Source organism: Dendrobates tinctorius, unplaced genomic scaffold (assembly GCF_039654945.1).
Source record: "Dendrobates tinctorius isolate UK_male_01 unplaced genomic scaffold, ASM3965494v1 ptg000226l, whole genome shotgun sequence".
Taxonomy (NCBI): Eukaryota; Metazoa; Chordata; class Amphibia; order Anura; family Dendrobatidae; genus Dendrobates; species Dendrobates tinctorius.
In genome coordinates, this window is record NW_027361893.1 from 3494722 (window position 1) to 3517301 (window position 22580).

General features: G+C 45.6%; 1 protein-coding gene and 1 long non-coding RNA gene across 2 annotated transcripts in view; one reads left to right on the plus strand and one right to left on the minus strand.

Annotated features, from left to right (window-relative positions):
- The window catches only part of LOC141059313 (uncharacterized), a 120323-nt gene that overhangs the window by 88809 nt on the left and 8934 nt on the right, over positions 1–22580 (plus strand). The gene's annotated exons all lie outside the window — the stretch shown is intronic.
- Positions 6436–15105, minus strand: LOC141059315 (uncharacterized). The gene is made up of 2 exons (XR_012222413.1): positions 14934–15105; positions 6436–8471 (listed from the first exon to the last, which is right to left on the minus strand). It is a non-coding gene; the product is annotated as an uncharacterized lncRNA (long non-coding RNA).

Genomic DNA, 22580 nt, shown 5'->3' on the forward strand with positions numbered 1-22580 from the left:
ATAAAGTTGTCAGCAAGAGAGGATAAGAATTTCCTTGACCTGTTAGTTTTGCCTGAGAGAGATTCCCAACAAATGTCTGGATAGTTGAAATCTCCCATGACAACTATGTCATATTTTTTGGAGAACTTGGCCATCTGATGCATAAAGAGTTCATCTATATCTTCGGTTTGCACAGGCGGCCTGTAGTAAATGCCTACAATGGTGTCCTTTCCATTGTTCTGTCCTTGTATTCTTACCCAAACAGTTTCCACAGAACTCCCAGTCTCTGAAGCTTCAATCTCTGTGCAGATATACGCGTTTCGAACATACAATGCGACACCCCCTCCTCGTTTATCAAGTCTGTTTCTTGCAAATAAGTTGTATCCTTCTAGTCTTGTATTCCAATCATGTGTATCGTCCCACCAAGTTTCAGTGATTCCAATGACATCATATTTCTGTTCCTGTGTTAGTAGTTCCAATTCTCCTTGTTTGTTGCCCATGCTTTGTGCATTAGTATAGAAACATTTTAGTTTGTGATTGGTTTCTCTTTCTCCAATATTTTTATTAATTAGATTCTTTCGTCTTTGTTCTTCCTTTCCACTTCTAATAGCAGAGTTCTCAATAGCATTTGTCAGGTGTATGGCTTTTTCTGGTCTTTTGCTTCCCTTCCCATGTTGTTCTAGTTTAAAGCTCTCCTTACAAGTGTAGCAAGGCGACTTCCAAATACTTGTTTTCCAGTCTTCGTAAGGTGCACCCCATCTCTAGCAAGTAGTCCATCGTATAAGTAGTTCACTCCGTGATCCAGAAATCCAAATCGTTGCTGACGGCACCATCGACGTAGCCAGTTGTTCACCTGCAGAATCTTATTCCACCTCCTTGTTCCATGGCCATCCACTGGGAGGATGGAAGAGAAGACCACCTGCGCTCCCAGTTCTTTCACTTTCTTGCCTAAGTCTTCAAAGTCTCTGCAGATGGTTTCCAGGTCGTTTCTTGCGGTGTCATTTGTCCCCACATGTAGTAGCAGGAATGGGTAGTCATCTGTAGGTCTGAAGAGTCCTGATATCCTGTCAGACACATCTTTAATTTTTGCACCTGGAAGACAGCACATTTCTCTTGTAGTTATATCCGGTCTGCAGATAGCGGCCTCTGTTCCTCTCAGCAGGGAATCCCCCATGACCACCACTCTCCGTTTCTTCTTCACAACATTTTTCTTTCTCCATCCAGGAGGACTCTGAAGGCGTACAAGGTTGCTGTTTGTTGGCAAAGTCTTATCCTGATGTATTTCTTCATCGTTTTCCTGCGTGAGAGCCTGGTACTGGTTTCTGAGCAGTATGGGTGCTGACTGCCTCCTGATCCTCCTGCTTCTCTGGGTCACATGTCTCCATTCCTCTGTTTCTTCAGGTGCACTTCGAATTTCTTCTCTTCCTGTAACATGAAGAGATAATTCTGCTCTGTCCAAGAACTCTTCACCTTCCTTAATGATCTTCAATGTAGCTAACCTCTCTTCGAGATTTTGCAACTTTTCCTCCAACAGGGACACAAGCTTGCATTTGTGGCATGTGAAGTTTGGCTTTTCCACTGGTAAGTCTGTGAACATGTAGCAAGAAATGCAGCTCACCAAATGGCTCCTGGCCTCTTCCATCTTGAGATTTCTTAAAAACGATGAAAGATGAGCCAAATCGGCGCGCGGTTTTTCCAATTTCCTCTTTTCAGCTGCAACGGCCAAAACCCAGTGATCGTTGAGCTCGCGGAGACTCTTCACTTATCCCAGAAGGCACTGGGAATATGCAAATGATCTCCTCAAGACTCTTCCCCTGGTTTTAGAAAATGTTTTTCTATTTGACAGGAAGTACTTCCACCAGCTCAGGGGCACTGCCATGGGCAGTCCCTGTGCCCCATCGTATGCAGGCTTGTTTTTTGGCTGGTGGAAGGAAACCATAGTCTTTTCAGATGAGCCACAGTGGTGGCAAGAGCACATCGGTACGTGGTATAGATTTATTGACGACGTATTCGTTGTGTGGCGGGGACAGAGAGCCAGTTCCTACAATTTGCTAATGAGTTGAACAATAATGATATTGGCATGAGGTTTACACATGAAATGAACAGGACCACTTTACCATTTTTGGATGTCCTGATTAAGAAAGAAGTGGATGGCTCTTTAAAATCTCAAATCTACCGCAAACCGACGAGCACAAATAGTTTGCTCCGGTGGGACAGTCATCACCCTGAAGCCTTAAAACGTGGCATTCTCAAAGGCAAGTTTTTAAGGTTAAGGAGGAACTGTTCAGACATGGATTCCTTTAGACTTCAATCTATGGACAAGAAAAGGAGATTTCGGGACAAGGGTTACCCTAGGGGTTTTGTTGAAAAATCTTATGAGTATGCCTCATCTCAAGATAGAAGCTCTCTTTTGCAAACCAGATTAACTGACTCCACTGGGGAGCTTGAGATGACCAGAATCATTGGAACCTTTGATTATCAGAACAAAAGGGTGAGGAGTATTCTTAATAAACATTGGGGCATTTTGACAACGGACCCTGATCTCAGAGGAATTGTAGGACCATGGCCAATGATCACCTTTAGAAAGGGGCGTTCTATAAAGGATAGTCTGGTACACAGTTATTTTAGGAGATCCATGCCCGCAGGTACTTGGTTGGACCGTAAAACTTGCGGTATTTTTAAATGCAGCAACTGTGTTAACTGCAAATTTATGAGATCATGTAAATTCTTTGTAAGTTCCCACAATGGGAAAAAATTCTATCACAGGGATTTCTCAAATTGTAAAACATCTGGTGTCATATATATGGCCACATGCAGTTGTCCTCATGACTATGTGGGGAAAACATCCAGAGAATTTCGACGTAGGGTTGGTGAACATGCTGGTGACATTAGGCAAAATCGTGATACCCCTCTGGCAAAACATTTTAATGACCTGCATAGAGGTAATATGGAGGAGATCAAATTCTGTGTCATTGAGGTGGTTAAACGAAACCCCAGGGGGGGAAATTTTTGATAAATTATTGCTGCAAAGGGAATGTGCCTGGATCCACAGGTTGGAATCCGTGGCACCAAATGGCCTAAATGAGAGCTTATTATTTGCTTGCTTCTTATAAACTCGGTGGTTTACTGGGCTCCACTTTGTCATGCCAGTTTGAATATGTACTCCCATAAATATGGGATGCACAAATTTGTTGTGTGACATTTTTTCATATATAATTTTTCTTCTTTTGATCAATATGTACCTTTATGATGACATAATGACTATTCCCCTTTGTATGAAAACAGGATACTTTGCTGATATCATGGACTTTTTTTTATATATATATATATATATATATATATATATATATATATATATATATATATATATATATATATATTTTATCTCTGAGATTGTGTATTCTGATGGCTCATCTTGGCCATACATATACATATGTTATTGTCCTGTTTGTACTTTACGAGCATTATTAGGGTTAATGTGGGTGCATGGTATATTAATATATTAATGACTATTTATCTTTTATGATGGATATGTACGAATTAGTTACATCAAGAGCCTTTGGTACATATGAAAGCACTCGCTGTATTTGGTTATCAAATGCTATTTACATAATGTAATGTTGCCCTGATTATGTTATTCATCTTGTAGCATTAGGCCGATTGTGCCGCATGTGGCGCGCGGTTCACTTCCTTGTGCTCCCCAGTAATAGTAGGAGATTGAGGTCCCTAATGGAGATATATCCTTCTGACGCGCTGCCATGGTATTGCTCTGGGCATGCGCGATTTAGAGCTTAGGCAACAGGAAGCGTCGGTGTTGCCGTGGTAATGTGCGCTTGTCAATTATATCGTGAACCGCCCATGGTTTTGAAGGTATAACGTGACACCAATTTAATGGCGCTTTATTGGGCTCGCGGGTCACCTTTTTGTACTCCCTATTGATAGTGGGGGATCAAGTTCTTTAATGGAGATGCGCCTGCCCGGGTATTGTTCTGGGCATGCGCAGTTTATAGCGGAGGCTACAGGAAGCGTTGGTGTAATGCTGATGCGCGCTTGTCAATCATATGGCGCACTTCCGGTTGCACGCCGCCCGCTGATCACTTCTGGGCGTGCGCAATTAGAACAGGAAGCATCGCTTTCCACATGGATTTCAATTGCCGGCCAATCACTATGCAGCGCTGCACATCAGCTGTGAGCTGAGTGCGTTCCAGATGGAGCGCACGCCTGACGCCATAGTAATGGCGGCTAATCTGTTTCCTCTCTATTTTTGATTGATAGGTATACCCGCCAATGATGGGTGATGGTTTTTGGCTGATAGAGCGCAAACTAGTCTACATCTCCAATATGGAACCTATGCCTGGCCCTTTTGTGAGATCATTACACAGGGACCTCTAGGTTATACAGGAAGAGATTGTTACTAATCAGCAGCCACATCTATATATAGGGAGGGTTTGTGGTCCGTTACCACACAGCATCTAACTATCTACCTCCTGATGATCCTGTTAGGAGAAACGCGTTGAGGTTTATTCTATCCTGCATCAAAAACTTGAGTACCCCTTTTATTGTTATCAATATATCTTGTTTAACCATTCATTATGTCATATTATATCATTATGTTATAATGCCTTCCAGAAAATTTTCTTCACCCCAATGTGAAATTATTAGCAATATAAGGGCTGATTTAGGGTGAGCCATCGTGGAGCAGGGGCGCCATTCCGCTGACCAGTAGGGAGCCAACCTCCGCTGAAAGGAAGGTTTACAGATTCAGGGAACAGTTAGTTAGGTACTCATCTGTTTGCACATGTCACTTTACTGTCTTGTCAATTGCACTCTCTTTTTGCACTTTTTTCTATTGTTGCCTACCTAGCAATCATCATTGTGGCAACCTCTATATTTTCCTTTCCTGATTGAGTGAATAGTTGTCTGCTGCACTCATACAGGGTCATCTAGGAGATTTAGGGTACAGCCGTCGTGGAGCGGGGGCGCCAATCTCGTATATGTTTAGGGTGCCAACCTCCGCTGCTAGGCAGATTTGATATCAGGACCCCTCTATGTAGGGTCTAGTACATGACACGGTTATTTGTACTTTGTGTGTGGTAGTGGTGTCTTTATCAAGACTTTAATAAAGGTTTGGTTTTATATCTTATATTCTAAGTTACGTAAGGCTCCTTGATAATATTGTATTATCATACAATAAAAACTATTTTATATAAAAAATATTTTTGCATCACTTTATTCTAAGAGCTATAACTTTTTTATTTTTCCGATGATGGAGCTATATGGCGTCTTGTTTTTTGTGGGACAAGATGACGTTTTCAGCGGTACCACGATTTTTTATATCCGTCTTTTTGATCGCGTGTTATTCCATTTTTTGTTGGGCAGTATGATGATAAGGCATTATTTTTTTGCCTTCCTTTTTATGGTGTTCACTAAAGGGCTTAACTAATGGGACAGTTTTATACGTCAGGTCATTACGGACGCGACAATACTAAATATGTGTACTTTTAAAATAAAATATATGGAAAAGTGTTTGTTGTGAAGTGTATACACTTATAAAAAAATGTTTTCTTTAACCCCTTCATGACCAGAGGTATTTTCGTTTTTGCGTTTTGTTTTTCGCTCCCCTTCTTCCCAGAGCCATAACATTTTATTTTTCTGTCAATATGGCCATGTGAGGGCTTGTTTTTTGCGGGGCAAGTTGTACTTTTGAATGACACCATTGGTTTTAACATATTGTGTACTGGACAACAGGGAAAAATTCCAAGTGCGGTGAAATTGCAAAAAAAGTGCAATCCCACACTTGTTTTTTGCTTGGCTTTTTCACTAGGTTCACTAAATGCTAAAACAGGCCTGCCATTATGATTCTCCAGGTCATTACGAGTTCATAGACACCAAACATGTCTAGGTTATGCTGTAATGTCTATCGTCTGTACAAGTCCCCTCTGAAATGCAAAGTGCTGCGGAATATGTCGGCGCTATAGAAATAAAATATATTATTTATTATTATAGGTTCTTTTTTCTCTAAGCAACTAAAAGAGGACTGAAAATCCTCCAAAAATTTTCAAAACCAAGCAGAAGGAAGGCAGCGATGTTTACCTGCCCAGGCCTCCAGACAATGCAGCGGACCCATATAGTTGAGATGGTGGTAACATAGGTGCAAAAATACAGATGAAACAACCACTTAGTAGGCTGAGAGTGGATGTTTCATCAGAATTTTTGCACCTGTGTTACCGCCATCTGCCTTTCTTCTGTTGGGTTTTGAAAATTTTTGGAGGAATTTAGGTCTTCTTTTAGTTGCTTTGTTGTTTAGTGTTAGGATTTGCAAGCATGAGTTCCCTTGACGTGGGTTGCGAGCTTGTATATCTTGGCCAAAATATCGACTAATACCTTACATTTATTTATATGTATTTTTCTGCACTTTATTTTTCAGTTGTATAAAAAGAGAACCTGAGTCTGAGCTATGTAGTAAAATGTATAAATTTTAATTTCACAATTAATAATAAACACACATATATGAAATATAGAAAAAAAGGGGGTTTCTTGATCAGAAAGAGATAATGAATATAAGGACAAGTAAGTGACATGTAAACCCAAAAATAATAACCACGAGCACCAGACGTATCACTGATGGTAAATGCAGTATATTGGTTGCTAATATCCTACAATGCTGACCGGAGCTAGTAAAGCAATGTACAAGTCTAATACTTAGATACGAGTCCCATTATATACTGATCAATAATGAAAGAGAAGGGGGATCAGTGTGAAGATTACTCCCTTATATGAAATCAGATGTGAGTGTATCCGGGAGTAAATGAACACCGACTCATAACCCTGCACCGTGGCCACAGTGTTACAGCTACAACATTTTATGGATGGTTTGAACTCTAATCCATTCAATATCAAATTGCCTTATATATCCAGTAGGACCGAGCTGGACTTTCTGGACATTAAAACATCAGTGGATGAACATCTGCAATTGCTGACTGATGTCTATCGAAAGCCCACCTCGGCCAACTCATTGTTACATGCAGATTCTTGCCATCTTCATGCTACCATTAGGGTCAATTTCTTAGGATGAGGCGAATTTGTACATCTGAAGATAAATTTGAACATCAGGCAGGAGATCTCAGGGAGAGATTCCATACCCGAGGGTATAGTAATAGGTGCATCAGGTAGGGCTACAATGGAGCCAAAAGAAGTCACCATGCGACACTCTTACAACTCCAATGTATAGATAAAAAAGCACACGATCAAATTAAATTTCTATCTACATTTAATGGGGAATGGGCAACTATGAGAGAATGTCTCAAGCGCCACTGGAATATCTTACAGACTGAACCCACATTAGCCAGTTTCCTACCAAATCATCCCTTAATGACAGCCAGAAGAAGTCAAAATTTGGCTGATATTTTGGTTCACAGTCACAGCCATAAAAAATCCTTTTAATTCCCGAGGCCCACTACAGGGATGTTTTCCTTGTGGGAATTCTATAGCTTGTAAAAATATTTTGAGGACTTCAACTTTCACCTCGGCCGATGGTACCCAGGAATTTTCTATTAAGCAACGTATCACCTGTGCAACTGGCCATAACATTACATAAAATGTCAACATTAAACCATTGCATCTTGCCATGCCACACGTCCAATCTCAGAAACAAAATAGTCCGCAAATGTATCCCTTATTTGGGCAACTTCCCTTGTTGTCCTCAGAGGGTGAAGATGGTAATCTGCCAATGGGTTAGCAACAGGTTCATCACGTTCAAAGGTTGGCCGCTCTTTAGCCATTATGTAGTTGTGGAGAACCACACACGCCTTGACCACCTCATCGACTGTCTGAATTTTGAGATTAATAGCTGTCCCTAAAATGCGCCATTTAGATACAAAAATACCAAAGGCACACTCAACAGTTCTTCGTGCCCTGGTCAGTCGGTAATTGAAAATCCTTTTTGTGTGGTTCAAGTCCCAACTGGAGTATGGCTTGAGTAGTTTTCCACACATCTGAAAGGCCTCATCACCAACCCCAACAAATGGCATTGGCGGGCCTTAAGTGTTGGGAAGAGGTCGTGGGAAGGGGAAACTAAAAGTATTGCTATACAACCTTTGGCCCATGTCCGAGTATTTAAAGGTCTGGGAGTCATTTCCACGGCCAAAAGAACCAATGTCCATGGCAATAAATCTACAGTCTGCAGCTGCAATGGCCATCAGCACTATAGAAAAGTATGTTTTATAGTTAAAGTACTCGGATCCACTTAGAGCCGGTTTACTAATCCGAATATATTTCCCATCCACTGCTCCTAAACAGCTGGGGAAATTACACATTTCCCAGAATTTTTCCGCAGTTTCCTGCCATATTTCTATTGTGGGTAGGGGATAAATTTATGACGAAGTTCCACAAAGCCTGGCAAGCGTCTGCAGCGATCCCAGAAAGGGTGGAAAGACCAACCTGGAACTGGAAATGGAGCGATGATTGGCAAATTCCTGGATACCGGAGAGAGCCTAACAGAGAAAGAAATAAATATTAGCAATAATAATATTTACGACAAGGGGTTTTGCAAAAAAAAATAAAAATTAATTAATGACATTGCAGAACAATAATAATTATGACAGCCGTGAGTTTATTTTTAAGTACTACGTACCTTAGTGTCACCAGCAGATGTTCCTCAGCTGGGATAGCTCTGTAGGGACAGTGACCTGACGGACAGACGTACTTGTCAGTTATAACAGATGGATAACAGCTGGGCAGTAAAAGTGATAGGCAGTACCCTGGGTGACCACAAGGTGGCAGGGGGGAGTGTGAGGAAAAGGACTTGACAGCAGCTTAGGGCTAGGAAACCGTTGGTCATGGGGGGCGGAGTTACAGGGAACCGGGAATGATATAAATACTGAGGGAGGGTTCCAGAAGATTCCAGTCCCCAGAGGGCGCTCAGGTGACAGGAGGACTACGACAGTCTGTGCGCTGTGAGGAAAACCGTAACAGGGGGACTGAGGAGAGAGAACGTCAGGGGGGTGGTCCTGACAGGAAGAACTGCAGAAGAGACGAGACACCGGGTGTGGGACACAGTGTTGGACACGACGACTGATCAGTGGAAGTGCTGTTGGTTTATGGGCCTAAGGCTGGTTTCACATTTGCGTTTTTTAGCGCTGGAAAAAAACGCATATGTGCGCATGCGTTTTTTCCCCTATATTTAACATGGGTGCGCATACCTGCGCGCTTGTAAGCGCATGTATGCGATTTTCATGCGCTGCGTTTTTTTGGGGTGTGCGTTTGTATTTTCCAGACGCAGCATGTTGCATTTTTTGGCCCTGCAAAAAAGCGCATGCGCACATATGCGCACGTTTTGCGCTAAAAATGGCCATTATAGCCTATGGATGCGCATATGTGCGCACTGGCATGCTCATGTATGCGTTTTTTTGCATATGCGTTTTTTTTTTTTAACCATGGAATTTAGGGGTTTGGGTTAGAGTTAGGGTTAGTTAAGGGGGTTTAGGGTTAGGGTTAGGGTCAGGGTCAGGGTTAGGGTTGGGGTTTGGGTCAGGGTTAGGGTTAAGTATGGTTTGGTTAAGGGTTAGGGTCAGGGTTAGGGTCAGGATTAGGGTTAAGTATGGTTTGGTTAAGGGTTAGGGTCAGGGTTAGGGTTAGGGTCAGGGTTAGGGTTAGGGTTAGGGTCAGGGTTAGGGTTAAGTATGGTTTTGTTAAGGGTTAGGGTCAGGGTTAGGGTCAGGATTAGGGTTAAGTATGGTTTGGTTAAGGGTTAGGGTCAGGGTTAGGGTTAGGGCTAGGGTCAGGGTTAGGGTTAGTGTTAGGGTTAGGGTTAGGGTTAAGTATGGTTTTGTTAAGGGTTAGGGTCAGGGTTAGGGTCAGGATTAGGGTTAAGTATGGTTTGGTTAAGGGTTAGGGTCAGGGTTAGGGTTAGGGTTAGGTTTAGGGTCAGGGTTAGGGTTAGGGTTATGGTCAGGGTTAGGGTTAGGGTTAAGTATGGTTTTGTTAAGGGTTAGGGTCAGGGTTAGGGTTAGGGTCAGGGTTAGGGTTAGGGTCAGGGTTAGGGTCAGGGTCAGGGTTAGGGTTAGGGTCAGGGTTAGGGTTAGGGTCAGGGTCAGGGTTAGGGTCAGGGTTAGGGTTAGGGTTAGGGTTAGTTAGGGTTTAGGGTTTGGGTTAGGGTTAAGTATGATTTGGTTAAGGGTTAGGGTCAGGGTTAGGGTTAGGGTTAGGGTCAGGGTTAGGGTTAGGGTTAGGGTCAGGGTTAGGGTTAGGGTCAGGGTTAGGGTTAGGGTTAGTTAGGGTTTAGGGTTTGGGTTAGGGTTAAGTATGATTTGGTTAAGGGTTAGGGTTAGGGTTAGGGTTAGCAAAGTCATGGTTTGGGTTAGTGTGAGGGGCCACCTAATGTTGGAAAAAACCGCAAACGCGGTAAAAACGCACTAAAAACGCATACAAACGCATAAAAACGCTGCGTTTTTTTCATGCATGCTCATAAAAATGCTTGAAAAAAACGCAGCAGTTGTATGCTTTTGTATGCGTTTTTTCAATGCGTTTTTTTGCGGGAAAAACGCGCTGCAAAAAAAAGCAAGTGTGAAACTAGCCTAAGGCGGCCACAGTGACGGACCTGTCAGGAGAGTCGAAGAGTGCAGAGGGGACGGTGTATGCATACACGTCCCCAGTGTAAAAGTACGGTGTGGAAAGCGGCCCTGGAAGCGGAGGGCCGTGAGGTGAAGGAAGTGCGGTGTGCTGCTGAGGCCGTCAGGTGGACGGCGAGTGAAAATAAACTTGGACTTGTTGCACCCAGAATTGGCTTCCATCTTGTCTCTGTTTCGTCTCTGCGCGGTAAGAGAGGGACCACCCCCCAGCTCGGCCCACTGACCCTACACTTGGCAGGATCGCAGCCGCTAATACGCTATCTTCTTAGGCAGGCCTGCGTCTGAAGGACTGAGAAAAACTTGGACCGCTCTATTTTGGATTATAAACACCAGTGGACTATCAATTACTGACCTGAGGATTACAAATTGGGACGCTGTGGCGGATCAGCGTTGCTTGCAGAGGATCCAAGGCAGCAGCTGTTTCTGCCCAAGATGGCGGTATTACTCCAACGCAGGAGAGAGGTCCGGGTGTTTGCCATTGTTCCGGATGGACTGGGGCCCCCTCCAACGTACCCCTGGTGAAACGATATGTGCCAGGAGGCCTCGGGCGCCTGGAGTGATGATGGCGTCTGGAGATCGAGTCCCGCTGGGAGTTATGGACAGTCTTCCAGATCTCAGGCGGAGAAGAAGGGCGGTTGCGGACCCTACAGGAGAGGCCGCCAAAGACATCACCGGGAAGCCTCCCCGTGGAGCCCCTGAGCCTGGAGGCCAGCCCCGCCGCGACCTCATTCCCGGAATCGGCAGTTACTCCAGCTCCGTCTGGAACTCCGGGTGCGGTCTACCCCGCGGATGCGGCTATGCCGGCATTGGAGCCGGCTGCGGCCTATGTGTCAGGCCCTGTGGCCCAATCTACGAGAAATACGGCTGTCCCTGCCCGCCACCCAGCCCCAGGGGCTGCTGGGCTGCTGACATCATCAGCCGCCTCTGCCCCGCCGTCACCCTCGGTTAAGTCCCGCCCACCGGACTCCAGGGCTCGTACCGGACCCTCTGTTTGGGTCGCAGAAGTTATAAAGAAGAAGAAGGCCAGGGAGCAGGAAGTCTGGAACTTGCTCCATGAGAGGGGAGAGGCTGGCATGGCGGCTGCACGATCCCCGGGACGGCTCGTATATACTAACTTGCAGAAAGGATTTTAGAGACACTTCTTGCATCCTCTGAGCTCCACGGCTGTGGGGTCCCTTGCTACCAGCCATCAGGAGATGGCTTGGACTATTGGGAATTCGCTATCTGCATAACGGTGTAATTGGGACAGTTTGCGTCCAGAGTAAAGGAAAATGTTTTTCTTGTTATAAGTGTTGAAATTGGTTTGCCTGACATAGCGGTAAGAGAGGGACCACCCCCCAGCTTGGCCCACTGACCCTACAGCTCTACAGAGCTGGATGTCCTGTCTGCTGATGGCTCCTTCTACACATCCCAGCAAATCCCTGAAGCTCTCTTGAGACATCCGTGTATACTCACACGGACTCCGTCTTCTCCATTTTTATCTTTTCCTTTCTTGCTCATAAGCAAAGGCAAGAAACAATTTGATATCCAAATCCAGTTTAAAATAGAAACTCTCCTTGTGAATATCCATCTTCATGCAGCACACAGCCTCAAAATCTGCGGATTTCAGCTCTACAAGGGTCTATATAACGTAATCCCAATGAGACACAACCATTGGGCGTGACTTGTGTTCCAGAAAGTCTCCTGGAAAAATTTTTCCCTATGGAAAACTTGCGCATAAAAAATACAAACGCATTCAAAAACATGTGCAAATGCGTACAAATGCTGCGTTTTTATGCCGTCTTGCGTAAGATGATGCGGCTAAAAACGCTGCATTTCCCTGCGTTTACATACGTTTTTGCATGCATTCATGGTTGCGGACGATACGCTGCAGACTCAACCGCAAATGTGAACCTAGCCTAAGAGAAAGCACTGTACATAACAGCAGAGGAGGCTATATAATAAGAGATGGCACCTTATATAACTAGAGAGGATGGTACGTAATAAGGGACTGTGTTATACATAATAAAAGAGGAAACTATGTAACTAAGGATGGTGTTATACAGAATTAGTGATTACACTATATACTAAGGGACCGTTTTATACATAATAAGTACGTACACTATATTGTTATGATTGAGTCACCGTAGGAGGCAGACACAAAAATAGAAGCTACGTCCAGAAAACCAGAGAAGTTGGCAACTATCAGATTGCAGACCCCTGAACCGATCAACACAACTAGCAGTAGCCGTGGGGGGTTCCTACGATGCCCTAGACCCCTCGATCACAGCCGGAGAGCTAAATAGCCTAAAGACAGAAAAGGAAATCTAAAGTGCCCCAGAGCAGACCCCAAAGTAAAAGGCAGCCCCCAACATATAATGACGGTGAAGCAAGATGAAAAAACACTCACACAGATAGAAAGATAGGCTGAGCAAACGATGGGGCCCAAGCTAACTAAACAGAAAAGGAAAGGAAGGTTGCTGTCTGCAATCTGCCAAAACCCTATCAAAGACATAAGCCAACAAGCTGATATGGAAAAAGACCCTGAAGCAGCTAGGCTTCAAAAACTAAATCAGCACTCAGGTATTTTCAGAAGAAAGAGCTAAAGGAATTCAGCACACCCAGGCAGGGAATGGCAGAAATCCAGAAAAACAAAGCAAAACAAAGTCAAGCACAAATGCAAAAAGCCGAGCAGAGAACTTAGCTTTAGAAGAGCAGGAATTCAGACTGGTCTCCAAGGATCCCACAGAGAAATCACCCGCAGGGCAGAAGGGCGTCGGCAGCCTTATATCCAGTCAGTAAGTCCACTCAGCCAGTCATCATCATCAGACTTAGGTGTCTGATAATCAGGCTCACTACCTTTCTTTACCAGAAGAGGGAGTTCCTCGGGCCTCAGTAGTGAAGGGGAAAATGAACTCACAACACTATATACTAATGGACTGTGTTATACATAAGTACGTACACTATATACAATGGGACTGTGTAAGACATAAGCAATAAAAATGTCTTACTCCACCTCCCCCTTTCCTAAGTCCATTATAAGTCCCCCTTCCTCCCATCCCAATCCCTCACATCCCCATTGTTCTCCTCCCCCCGCATCCCATTATTGTACTCTCCCCCACCCCATCATTGCCCTCTTCACCACCTCCATCATTGCTTTCTTCCTCACCACTATCATTGCTTTCTCCCCTGCCACCCCATCATTGCCCATTCCACGACCTCCATCATTTCCACCTCCCCCACCACCCCATCATTGTCTCTCCCCCCCCACTCTCACTCCCACTCCATCATTACCCATTCCACCACCTCCATCATTGCATACTCCCCCACCACCCCATCATTGCCCTTTCCACCACCTCCATCATTGCATTCTCCTCCACCACCCCATCATTGCCTCCTTCCCCACCACTCTCATCATTGTCTTTTCCACTACCACCATCATTCCCTTCTCCCCATCTCCATCATTGCCTTCTCCCCCACCCCATCATTGCCCTTTCCACCACCTCCATCATTTCCTCCTCCCCCACATCCCCATCCTTGCCCATTCCACCACTTACATCATTTTCTCCTCCATCACTATCTCCATCATTGCCTTCTCCCCATCACTCCCAACATTGCCTTCTCCATCACCACCTTCTCCCCATCATTGCCTTCTCCCCATCACCCCCATCATTGCCTTCTCCTCCACCTACACACACACAGCACCATTCACTTCTCTACACATTCTGCACATTCCACAGCGCTGTGCACACACACACATCACCACTCATCTCTACACACACAACACACGTATATACAAAAAAGCACATACACAGCACCTCTCACCTGTCCGCATGCTCTCCCGCAGCCGCAGCATCACTGCCTCCAGCTGCTTCCTCTCTCTGGCACAGCCGGCCGCTGAATAACATCATCCAGCAACGCCTTCCATCGGCGCTGCTGTCTGTATCAGAGACAGGAAGCGCTGGCGCCGGGCAGGAAGCAGGACAGATCCCTGCAGCTCCACTCTACTGCTATTTTCTATTGTAGGCAGTGGAGCTGCTGTGATCGCTCCCTGCCCGCCGCATATGAGGGCAATCTGGCCAGGAGTCCCCTGGAGCCTTGGGCCCATAGAAATGGGCCAGATTGCCCTCATTATTAGCCGCCCTGCAGGGGCCCCCCGGAGCCTCTTTGCCCTGGTGCAGCCGCACAGGTGGCACGTCCGCCCATGATCCAGTTGGTGCTCAATATTTAAAAGGATTTTGCTATTAAACTTAATGTAAAGTTCGGTGAATTTCTTTGCGCTGTTATTACTAGAGATGAGCGAGTATCCTCAGAGAAGTCGTTATTAGAATCGCTAATAGCACTTACCGGATAGCTGCTGTGGGAACCCGGATCCTTGGAGCGCTCCCGATAATCAGCTGCATGTGTCGCTGTGTGACCGTCACAACACACAGACCCTCCATACATGTGCTGTGATATCACTCAGCCGCGACACATGCAGCTGATTATGGGGAGCGCAGCAGAGCCCTACATACACTGAGGCCGCTGATCATGTGACCCCTGACTCCTCCCCTCCTGTGACCTCATCACAGGTCCTCTGCGCACAGAGCAGCCATACATGTGGCAGACATTCGCTGGATCTTCTCCTTTCTGGACTGGTTCCTCCTGTGAGTCCTATTAACCCTTTATTCCCTGTATTCTCCTGACAGGACAATATCTGAATTCGGATAGTGTGACAGGAATTTAAGCAATGTGGAAGGAAAAAATGACAATTTAACTGTTTTCCTCACAAAAATGTTACTTTGCCTTTTCATAAAGGTAAGAGGAGCAATGACCCCATACACTGTGCTGTGCAATGTCTCCTGAGTGCGCTGCTGCCCCATAGGCTCGGAAGGGAAGGGACGCCATTGTGGCTGGAATAGATTGCGGACGCCATGTCTCGTGTGAAGAGCCCCTGACAAGCCAACAGCAGAGACCCCACAAGTGACCCCATGTTACACCCTCCACCTCTGGGGGACTCATCTCGGGGGCAGTGAGTATTCCTAACCCTCAGGGAGTCACAGAATGGTATAACACTGAGCGGAGTACATGAGATGCGACCATTGTTTCCACTAAATTGTTGCTCTGTCCCCAAGTCTGGAATTATCAAAGGGAAAATGGGAGAAAACAGAAACAATTTGTTCCACAATTTCTCCTGAGTGCACCAATGCCCCATAAGTGGGCGAAAACTACTTTTGAGGCACAGTGCAAGGCTCAGAAGGGAAGGAGCGAAGTATTACAGTGCCGATTTTGCTCTTATGGGTTGAGGGGGCCATGTCACATTATCAGAGTCCCAGAACAGCAGAACCCTCCGATAAGAGACCCCATTCTACAAACTCCATCTCTTAATTAGTACAGCTTTGTACCATAATTTTATACCTTTTGGGCAATGAAGAAATAATTGCATTTTACCACAAAAAAAAATTGTTTTAGCCTTTTTTTTTACCTTTATACAAGGGGAAATAGGTAAAAATGGCACCAAAATTTGTCAGACAATTTCAGATGAATGTGGCATTACCCCATATGTGACTGTACAGAACTTCATACCCACACGGCGAGACTTGGGAGGGAAAGAGCGCTATTTGATTCTTGGAGAACAAATATTCTTAGGTTACAGTAGGGAAAATAAGTATGTGACACACTGCAGATTTTCCAAGTTTTCCCACCTACAAAGAATGGAGAGGTCTGTAATTTTTATTGTATGAATACTTAAACTGTGAGAGACAGAATCTAACAATGAAAAACAGAAAATCACATTATATGATTTTAAATACGGTGATTAAATTGAATTTTATTGTATGAATAAGTATTTGATACAATAGAAAAGCAGGATTTTTGGCCCACTCCTCCATACAGATCTTCTCCAGATATTTCAGTTTTCGGAGCTGTCTCTTGGTAACATTGAGTTTCAGCTCCCTCCAAAGATTTTCTGTTGGGTTCAGGTCTGTAGACTGGCTAGGCCACTCCAGGACCTTTGAATTCTTTAGTAGCCACTCCTTAGTTGCCTTGTCTGTGTGTTTCGGGTCATTGTTCTGTTCGAAGACCCGCCTTGACCCATCTTCAATGCTCTTACTGAGGGAAGGAGGCTGTTGGCCAAAATCTTCTGATACATGACCCCATCCATCCTTTCTTCAATTCGGTGCAGTCATCCTGTTCCCTTTGCAGAATATCACCCTCAAAGTATAATGTTTACCTTACAATGCTCCATAGTTGGGATGGTGTTTTCGGGGTTATACTCATCCTTCTTGTTCCTCCACACATAGCGTATGGAGTTGATACCAAAAAGTTCTCTTTTGGTCTCATCTTACCACATGACCTTTCCCATGCCTCCACTGGTTCATCCAGATGGTCACTGGTGTCCTTCAAATGTGCCTGGACGTGGCCTGCTGGCGCGAAAAGGGGAACCTTGCGTGCCATGCAGGATTTTAATCCATGACAGTGTGGTGTATTACTAACAGTAATGTTTGAGACTGTGGTATCAGATTTCTTCAAGTCATTGACCAGTTCCTCCCGTGTAGTTCTGGACTGATTCCTGACCTTGATCAGAATCATCCTTACCCCACGAGGCGAGATCTTGCATGGATGCCTTCTCACCAAGCTGCTTGCCTATTGTCCTGTAGCTCATCCCAGTCTTGTGCTGGTCTACAATTTTGTCCCCATTGCCCTTAGACAGCTCTTTGGTTTTAGCCATTGTGGAGAGGTTGGGAGTGTGATTGTGTGGACAGGTGTCTTCTATACAGCTAACGAGTTTAAACATGTGCAATTAATACAAGTAATGAGTAGTTGGCTTCTTAAAAAAAACTAACAGGTCTGTGAGAGCCAAAATTCTTGGTCTCTCACAGGTGAAGTGTGCCTAAAATTCCAGACCTCGCCATTCTTTGTAGGTGGGAAAACTTGCAAAATCAGCAGTGTGTCACATACTTATTTTCGTGTGGGTATGATACCTTTTAATGGCTAACAAATAATAGTGAATGATGTTACAAAGCAAGCTTTTGAGACAACTTATGTCTCTTCATCAGGCTAAAAAACAAAATATTTGAAGAAACCTTATTTATATACAGTGGAGAGCACATGCATGGTGTGATACATGGACATTTCAATAAACAAACAATGACCTTGAAGAGAGAATCCTTAATTAGGTAAGATTAGATAGGTGGTGTGAAAGTTCTGTGAGATCAAAGTGCTATTTGGAGGAAATAGTGCAGATATGGTAATGGGCCATAAAACCTCCTGACAGATCGAGTCCTGTTTGAATAGAATCAAAGATTGCAATGAATTTGTATTCCCACACCCTGCAATGTTTCTGTGATTTAAAAGGCACCTGTCACCCCCTGCAGGCGTTTGTAAGTAAAAGAGCCACCTTGTGCAGCACAAATGCTGCATTCTGTCAAGGTGGCTCTTTTATTTAGCGTCCCTTCCACCGCCGAAATAATCAATTTTAAAATTGGTCAGACATACCTGATATTTGTCAGGCGGGTAGGGCTTTCCCTCCTGGACACATAGCCTCACATACGTCAGTCATGTCCAGCTTTTGAATTTGGCGCTGCCTCCTCAGCGTTCATTTCTTTTTCTGGTGCCTGCTGCACCGCTGCCCTGCTTAGCTCTGCCCCTACTAGTCACAAGGTGCTGACGTCATCACAGGTCCTGCTTGCACCCACTGCTCTGCTGACCTCCGCCCCTACTGGACACATGGTGCTGATGTCATCACAGGTCCTGCTGCACCACTGAAAGAATATTACAGTGCAGGTGCAGCGTTCATTTCTTTTTCTTGCACCTGCGCTGTAATATTCTTTCAGTGGTGCAGCAGGACCTGTAATGATGTCAGCACCATGTGTCCAGTAGGGGTGGAGCTCACCAGAGCAGTGGGTGCAAGCAGGACCTGTGATGACGTCAGCACCATGTGACCAGTAGGGACGGAGCTAAGGAGGGCAGCGGTGCAGCAGGCACCAGAAAAAGAAATGAACGCTGAGGAGGCGGCGCCAAATTCAAAAGCAGGACATGACTGACGTATGTGAGGCGTCTCTGTCAGAGGGGGAAAGACCTGCCCCCCTGACAAATATCAGGTATGTCTGACCAATTTTAAAAACGATTATTTCGGCGGTGGAAGGGACGCTCAATAAAGGAACCACCTTGACAGAATGCAGCATTAGTGCTGCACAAGGTGGCTCTTTTACTTAAAAAACGCCTGCAGGGGGTGACAGGTTCCCTTTAAAATTGCCTTTTAAAATGACAACTTTCATATTGTCTATGTTGTGTCCTGGATCACAGAAATGTTTAGCCACAGGTAAATGGGTTTTTTGTCTGTAATTGTATGACGATGATACCTCATCCTTGCTCTCAGTCTCTGTCCTGTTTCTCCAACATAGAGGCCACCCACAGCCACAGGACATATATTGCATAGAATTAAATACACCACATTGGAAGGGGAACATGTGAATGTCCCAGGGATCTTACAGTCCTGCTGTGTGTTGGGGATTTGGATTTTGTCTTTGGTCTCTATATGAATGCAGGTTTTGCATCTTCTCCCATTGCAAGGATATGTTCCTCTTGGTGAATCTGAGGGCATTGAGCTTTGGATAATGATGTTTCTTAGATTGGGAGGTTGTCTGTAACATAGCAAGGGGGGTCTTTGAATAGTGTTTTTAACCGGTCATCCTTGTGTAGGATATGGTGAAGTTTCTTAACCATTTTTCTCAGTATTTCAAGCAGTGGGTTGTAGGTCACTACCAGAGGTACACGATGATTTTCCTCTTTTTTTCTGTATTAAAGTACTTGACTTATAGGCAGGGGCGGACTGGGACTAAAATTCAGCCCTGGCATTTGAAGTTACACAGGGCCACTAGTCACATGGTGACTATATAATATCTTTGTACACTTGTAGGTTACAAGAAGTGAGAGATTAACACGACTATATAACATGTAGTCACAGCTGTGCCCAGTATTTCAGCTCAGTTCTATTTATTGCTTTTAGGTACAGTACTCCTCCCAAAGCTCTGTCCCCTTTTGTACGCACGGTGACAGAATTCCTGGCAGAACTGCTATCCATTGGGCAACCAGACCCCCTGGTCATAGCCGCCCCTATCATACCTCCCAACTTTTGAAGAAGGGAAATTTTAGGCCACGCCCCGGCCACATCCATTTTGCAACTAGTCACACCCATGTCCACGCCCAGCCGCACCCATTTAGCACTGCTGATCACACTGACTGGTACTGAGGGCACAGTGGCTGGCATTATGGGCACACTGACTGGCACTAAGGAAGAGAGAAAAGAGAGAGAGAGAAAGAAGAAAGAACAGAGAGAGAAAGAAAGAGGGGAAAGAAAGAACAGAGAGAGACAGAGAAACAACAGAGAGAAAGAAAGAAGTAAAGAAAAGAAAGAAAGAACAGAGAAAGAAAGAGGAAAGGAAAAGAAGGAAAAAGGGGAAAAAAAGAACAGAGAGAGAAAGAAAAAAGAAAGATGAGAGAGAGAAAATGAGGGAAAGACAGAACAGAGAATGAGAAAGAAAGAACAGAGAAAGAAAGAGAAAGAAAGAAAAAGAGAGAAAGAAATAAAGATTCTATAAAGATACTATAGCAGCCCTGCTACCATTGTAGTACCCACCTGAGCCTCCCGATGCAGGACATATCATGATCTGCTCAAATGGCCGGCATCCCTGATTCCAAGGCGATCCCGCTGTCCGCGCTGTCGGAGGAGGACATGGTGATGGACCTGAAGCATTCCTAGTTCGGTCACAATCTCCTCATGAAATTATCTCATTTCCGGTCAGCTTCCAGCATATCACTTCTGGTGGAACGTCATGTGTGAGTTTTAAAATGCTCCTCGGGGCTCCGCCGTGTACTCCTGTGTCCGTGGGAAAAGCCCACTTTGTATGCTTCGTACACACTTGGCTCTGCTCCGTACATCCCGTACACATATGGCTCCACTCCGCACACACACGGCTCCGCTCCGTATACCCCATACACACGCGGCTCCGCTCCGTACACCTCGTACACACACGGCTCCGGTCCGTACACCTTGTACATACACGGCTCCTCTCCGTACACCTCTTACACTTGCGGCTCCTCTCCGTACACCTTGTAAACACGCGGCTCCTCTCCGTACACCTCGTACACACGCGGCTCCTCTCCGTACACCTCGTACACACGCGGCTTCTCTCCGTACACCTCGTACACACGCGGCTCTGCTCCGTACACCTCGTACACACACGGCTCCTCTCCGTACACCTCATACACACAAGGCTTCTCTCCGTACACCTCGTACACACGTGGCTCTGCTCTGTACACCTCGTACGCACACGACTCTGCTCCGTACACCTCGTATACACACGGCTCAGCTCCGTACACCTCGTACACACACGGCTTCTCTCCGTACACCTCGTACACACGCGGCTCCACTCCGTACACCCCGTACACACAGGGCTTTTCTCCGTACACCTCGTACACACACGGCTCAGCTCCGTACACCTCGTACACACACGGCTTCTCTCCGTACACCTCATACACACACGGCTCCGCTCCGTACACCTCGTACACACACACGGCTTCTCTCCGTACACCTCATACACACGCGGCTTCTCTCCGTACACCTCGTACACACGCGGCTCCACTCCGTACACCTTGTACACACGCAGCTCCACTCCGTACACCTCGTACACACATGGCTCCGCTCCGTACACCTCGTACACACTTGGCTCCGCTCCGTACACACACGGCTCCGCTCCGTACACCTCGTACACGCGTGGCTCCTCTCCGTACACCTCGTACACACGCGGCTCCGTTCTGTACACCTCATACATACACGGCTCCTCTCCGTACACCTCGTACACATCCAGCTCCGATCCGTACACCTCGTACACACGCGGCTCCGCTCCGTACACCTCATACACACACAGCACTGCTACATCTACCCTGTAAACCTCTCCTGACCCCACACATACTTACCTCATCCAGCACCATGACAACCAGCACAGCAGAATTCGGCAGACACCAAGAGGCAGGGCAGTGTGCACAGGACCTGTGATGAGGTCACAGGAGGGGAGGAGTCAGGGGTCACTTGATCAGGGGTCTGGACACAGATTCCTGATCATGTGACCCCTGACTCCTCCCCTCCTGTGACCTCATCACAGGTCCTGTGTACAGAGAAGAGAGCAGGCAAGCGACGCTGTGAGTGGCTGGGTGGAGGTCTCAAGGTAGGGCGAGGATGGGGTGCGTGGCGGCTTATCTCCCTGCAGTGCGGGATAGAAAAAGCTGGTGGAAGGAACAACAGCCAGGCCAGTGGCCGCATCAGCTGGCAAGCGGCCAGATGAGTGGGCGCTGCCACCCGCGGCCCACATGAAAGTGGTCCAGCGGGAAAATGCCCGGTTGGTTATATTACTAATCCGGGCCTGCTTCTAGAGATCCTTGTGGCCCTAACGATCTGATCATCAATGGAGGTGGGATGGTAACCTTGATGTAAAAATGACATTTTAAGCTGGATTAGGTGTTCATCCCTGTTCTTGGGACTGGAACAGATAATGGTTATATCTGAGGGCCTGGCTGTAGACAATGGACTTTTTAATGTGTTTAGGATGGAAGCTGTCCCATTTGAGGTATGTGGGACGGTCAATTGGTTTCCGATACACTGATGTTTGGAATGAACCATTTTGGATTTTTATGGTGGTGTCTAGGAAGTTGATTTTTGTTCTACCACTCAAATGAGACGAGAATTAGCGTTATGGAAGATGAGTCTATGAGAAACGTATTCAGCTGCCGACTCCGAGGGAGAAACTGCTTGTTGTCTGTGGCCTAAATATATAGGTTTTATTAGTAGATGTAAAGAAGAAAACTAAATATTGTAAAATAATAAATCTCCTCATATGTTTCCCTTATTATCTCCAGTAATTGTAATATTACACAGGATTTTTATGATGTTACATCAGCTCATCTTCTCATTCAGGTCTCTACAATATCGGATCCTCTCAGTGAAGATCTTCTACG